The sequence below is a fragment of the Zingiber officinale genome, chromosome 1A, assembly GCF_018446385.1.
Source record: "Zingiber officinale cultivar Zhangliang chromosome 1A, Zo_v1.1, whole genome shotgun sequence".
In the NCBI taxonomy this organism is placed as follows: domain Eukaryota; kingdom Viridiplantae; phylum Streptophyta; class Magnoliopsida; order Zingiberales; family Zingiberaceae; genus Zingiber; species Zingiber officinale.
The window spans coordinates 114,222,807-114,228,806 of NC_055987.1; positions in this window are offsets into that span (position 1 = coordinate 114,222,807).

The window sequence follows — 6,000 nt, forward strand, 5'->3', positions numbered from 1 at the left end:
GACCAACCAATAATTGGTATCAGAGCTAGGGTTTGCCTCTGTGTATTTGGTTTTCAATTTAATTATGCACATGTCATACATAATTTATGCAGGATAATAGTAGGATATGCTAACTCTGTAGTTGCAGGTTCCAACTATTATGACTTAAGGTTATTGTGTCTGATTGGACCCTTGGACATGTCAAGGGAATTTTATTGTGTGTGCATAATTGTATTTAACTAATACAGCAGGAGCTGTATTAGCCCTAGGATTTTACATTTATGTTCGATCTAGACTTGATGTACATTCCCTTGTGGAATATAGGTCCGATGTATGTAAAATTTTAGTTTTTTATGTCGCAGATCATATCCTTGCGAGACGTGGTGCTATTGGAGGACCAGAGGCGCAGTGGAAAAGGAAGCTCGATGGACTCAACGACATGAACCCTAGGGTTGGCAGCACGCGAAGGACAGTGATGGAAAAGACCATAATAGTTGGAAAATTAATTTTCATATTTGATCCGGATGTAGTTTAGGGCATGAGGAAAATTAGGGAGATGGGGAAGGACATTTTCGTCTTTTGGGTGCACTTAGGGCTTGAGTGCTTATATGTAGCACAGCTCACACAAGAACAGGAGGGAGGAGAGTTCGGGTTTCGCCGCCGCCGTAGAGATGAAGGAGGTGGAGCATTCCTCTATCGCCGCCATCTTCGCGAGGCCGCCGGCCAAGCATCTTTCCTATTCCTTCTCCTCTTCTTGAGGCCCTGCCTATCGTCAGTCTCACTTTGCGCCGACGATGCTGACGCCCTCCCTCTCTCCCCCCGGACAGCACTGCCTCAGGCCCCCTCGCCGGCCGTTGTCGCCAAAGGACCGGGCCACTGCCTCTACTTCTCCTCCTCTCGCCGCAGCTATTATGGGCAGAGAGGAGGAAACTCTCCTTTTCCTCGCGTAGCCACAGGGGTTGACTCGCTGCTCACAGGGTCCAGCAGTTGCCGCCGCTGCCTACAGGGGCTATCACCGCCCCTTCCAGCGACTGTCATCGCCGCCTACAGTGGCTGTTGCCGCCTCCGCCAACTCTAGCATTCGATGCCACCTCCAGCAACTGATGACACCTTCAGCGACTACTACAGTCGTACCGAGCGGGCATCGTCGTTGCTCGCTGAGCAACTGTCGTCCGAGGGCTCAGGTATCGTACTATGTCTATATTCCGGCCTGCGAGCCGAAAGTGTGTTTGGCCTTCGTGCCGTTATTGTATCCCAGCCTAAGAGCCGATGGAGTGTTCGGCCTTCGTGTCGCTGTTGCATGTCGGCCTGCGAGCCGAGGCTGTAGTCGGACATTGCATCGTCCTACGGATCCATATCGAGTCCGGCTTCGAGTCACCGGAGCTAGCTACTTGCCTAGTGGATATTCAGCTACTATTCAGGAGCGCGACGACTCGATCAGTATCCCGACCAGCTCACTCATCCGTCCGAGGGCGCCCCCCGGGGCTAGGGTACGTCCTCGTACTCGTTACTTATTTCATTTTGCCACTATTTATTCGACTGCTTATGTATTTGTGGGGTCCGCCTCGAGCACCGAGGTACCAGAGACCGGTGCAACCTGGTCGCTGGCTAATTGTACTGTTGACCAAGGAACTTCAGACGACTTGATCAACATAGAAGACAGCTCACCACTGGGTCATGGGGATGCGGTCAACCTTCTAGACACGTCACGTTGGCAGGTCCGTCTTCTCAGCTTCCGGACAGGATCAATATTTATTGCTTTTATTTACTGTGATGTGTGTGATGTGTGCTTGCTAGGTTAAAATTCCTCACCTTAAATAACTAAGTGAGAGAGGGTTTTTTTAATAAATTTCATGGTCTCCATTACTGGTTTGCAAGTGATGCAAACAAACTTGCGCGTTGGCTTTGAGTACCTTCCTCCATATCAGATGAGTTTATTTGTGGATCACTAGATCAAACTTCCATTTTGGATAACTATAGGAAATTAATTAGGAGCATATGATCTTCCCCATCGGAAGGGGCACAATCTTATTTAATAGACTAAGTGTCGAGTAATGGTATACACTTAGGCACATCTAATAGTATCCTCCCCATCGGAGTCACTGCTATTATTTGTGTGACCGATGGAAAATCAACTATTAATTTTATTTGTCATAAAGTTAGGTTGACAAGAATAAAATTAATGGGTATAACCTTCTCTTACAAATGTTTGATTTTGTATACGTCCACACTATCGTGGCATGCAAAATTCACGGTGTTTTGAGTTGTTGGTAAATTTAAATAGTATTGTTTGAGGAATCAATATTATTCTAAATTTAAAGTCTTGACCAAAGTTTATTTTGTGATTCTTAGGATGACTTTCAACCCACTGGCCATTATACTAAAAGAGAACAAACTTACTGGTCTCAATTATATAGATTGGAAAAGAAACCTGGACATTGTTCTAACTGCTGAAGGCTATAAGATTATACTGTCAAAGGTTTGCCCTAATGTGCCTAATAGTGATTATAGCCAAGAGGAGATTGAGTATCATAAGAAATGGGTAAAGGCAGATGAGATGGCGCGGTGTTACATTTTGGCTTCAATGTCAAATGTGCTACAACATCAGCATCAGGATTTACCAACTGCTTATGATATAATGAACAACCTCAAGGATCTCTTCGGACACAAGAAACGGGCAGCTAGGCAAGAAGCTATGAGAAAATTAATGACATCCACCATGTCAGAGGGGACTCCCGTAAGGGATCATATCCTAAAGATGACGGCTTATTTGAACGAAATACAAATCTTTGGAGGTGAAATCGATGGGGAAACCCAGATCGATATTATTCTCCAAACGCTACCCAGAAGTTTTGAGCATTTTCGCCTGAACTATAATATAAATAAGAGGATGTATTTATTGGCGGAACTACTGACAGAACTTCAGGTAGTAGAAGGGCTATTTCGTCAAAATTCTCAGATTTACTATGCTGAAAATAGTTCTACTTCTAAGTCGAAAGGTAAGAAGAAGAAGAAACTGGTTGTCTTAGCAAAGAATGTGAATAAACCTCTAGGTACAAGACCAAAAGCTAGAATGAAGAAGCCGAAGGGCAAGTGCTTCATCTACAAGCAGTCAGGACATTCGAAGGCAGACTGTCCTTGAAGGAAAGAGAACAATAAAGGTATATCTCATCCTCTTGTAGTTGAAACATGTTTAGCGGTGTTATCTACCAACACCTGGTGTGTAGATACGAGAGCCACTGATCTTGTCTGCAACTCTTTACAGGGGTTCTAGGAAACCCAATGACTATTTGAAGGAGAGATAACCGTCTACGTGGGCAATGCTACTAAGGTGGTGGCTGTTGCAGTGGGAGACGTCTACTTATCATTTGATAGGAATAGAAGTTTGGTTTTAATAAATTGTCTTTATGTGCCCAGTTTCAGAAAGAATTTAATTTCAGTTTCTAAATTGTATTTTGATGGATATTCTATTTCTTTTAATAACAATGTGGTTATCAAGAGAAATAGGGTTATTATATGTTCTGGTGCATTGGTTGGCAATTTATATACTTTAAATCCAATTTCTCCCACAAAACAACAAATGAAAATTAATAACACATCTTCTAATTCTAATAAGAGAAAGAAATCTTCGGAAATGAACCAAACATATCTTTGGCATCTAAGGCTTGGTCATATTAACTTAAGTAGGATTCAAAGGCTTATAGCTGATGAACTCTTGGGTTCATTAGTGGTGGAAAATTTTCCAACCTGTGAATCTTGCTTGGAAGGTAAAATGACCAAGAGACATTTTAAGGCCAAGGGGTATAGAGCCAAAGATGTGTTAGAATTGGTTCATTCTGATTTGTGTGGTCCTATGTCTATCCAGGCAAGAGGTGGCTTCAAATACTTTGTCTCTTTCATAGACGATTATTCGAGATATGGATACATTTACTTGATGTGCCACAAGTCTAAGTGCTTTGATAAGTTCAAAGAGTACAAGGCTGATGTGGAGAAACGTCATGGTAAAAGTATCAAGACACTACGGTCTGATCGTGGTGGCGAATACCTCTTAGGAAAGTTTAGGAATTACTTATCAGAGGTCGGGATTCAATCCCAATTGTCCGCACCTGGTACACCCCAACATAATGGTGTGGTAGAACGAAGGAATAGGACTCTTATGGAAATGGTTAGATCGATGATGAGTTACTATGAATTACCAAATTCATTTTGGGGATACACTCTGGAAATGGTAGCACATATTCTGAACTTATTACCTTCTAAATCAGTACCTTCTACTCCCACAGAATTGTGGAATGGGTGAAAGCTCAGTCTAATACATATTCAGATTTGTGGTAGTCCATCACATGTGCTGAAAGCAGATGCTGATAAGTTGGAATCTCGTACAGAAGTTTGTGTGTTTGTGGGTTATCCTAGAGGAACGAAAGGTGGTTTATTTTATAGTCTAAAGATCAGAAGGTCGTTGTTAGCACCAATGTTCATTTTTTATAAGAAGATTATATAATGGACCACAAACCCATGAATAAAATTGTTCTAGAAAAAATTAGAGAGGACACGTCTACTTTAGTACCAACAGTACAAGATGAAGTACCATAAGAAACTCCAACACGTGTCACAAATAATACACAGTTACAAACAGTGCATCATCATAGTTGGAGGGCTGTTAAGCAACCTGAAAGATTCATGTTCTTAGGAGAGTCTTCAGACTTGATCCCTGGTAAACATGAACCTGATCCCCGGTCATATGACGAAGCACTCTAAGATAAAGATGCAGCATCTTGGCAAAGAGCGATGAATTCTGAAATAGAATCTATGTATTCTAATAAGGTCTGGGAGCTTGTAGAACCACCAAATGATGTAAAAATTGTTGGATGCAAGTGGATCTACAAAAGGAAAAGAGGGACAGACGGGAAGGTAGAAACCTTCAAAGCAAGGCTTGTTGCGAAAGGGTATACTCAGAAAGAGGAAATCGATTATGAGGAGACCTTTTCACTGGTAGCTATGCTTAAGTCTATCCAGATACTCTTATCCATTGCCGCTCATATGGATTATGAGGTTTGGCAAATGGATGTCAAGACAGCTTTCCTTAACGGAAGTCTTGAAGAAAACATCCACATGAAGCAACCAGAGGGGTTCATTGAAAAAGGCAAAGATCATCTAGTGTGCAAGCTCAATCGGTCCATTTATGGACTGAAGCAAACTTCAAGATCTTGAAACATCCAGTTTAATGAAGTAATCCAGTCATATGGATTTATTTAGTGTCCGGATAAGTCTTGTGTATACAAGAAGTGTAACAGAAACGTGATGGTATTTCTTGTACTATACGTAGATGACATTTTGTTAATTGGCAACAATGTCAAAGTGTTATTGGACGTAAGGGTATGGTTGTCCAAACAATTTGATATGAAGGACTTAGGAGAATGTGCACACATTCTTGGGATCAAAGTCATAAGAGATCGCAAGAAAAGGATGTTGTGCCTATCTCAAGCTTCATATATAGATACAATCCTTGCTCGTTTTAGCATGCAAAACTCCAAGAAAGGTTTCTTACCTTTTCGGCATGGAGTAGCTTTATCTAAAGAGATGTCTCTGAAGACATCAAAGGAGATAGAGGATATGAAGGCAATTCCTTATGCTTCGGTTGTGGGAAACCTAATGTATGCAATGTTGTGTACGAGACCGGATATCTGTTTTACCGTGGGTATGGTTAGCAGATATCAAAGTAACCCTGGACAAGGACATTGGACTGCTGTAAAGCATATATTGAAGTACCTGAGAAGGACTAGAGATTATATGCTAGTTTACCAAGAAGATGATATGCTCCCTGTGGGTTACACGGATTCAAAATTCCAATCAGATAGAGACAATAGTAAGTTTACATCAGGCTATGTGTTTACTTTAGGAGGTGGAGCCATTGCATGGAGGAGTGTTAAGCAGAAATGCATTTCAGACTCAACCATGGAAGCTAAGTATGTGGCAGCCTTTGAGGCAGCCAAAGAAGTTGTATGGCTTAGGAACTTCCAA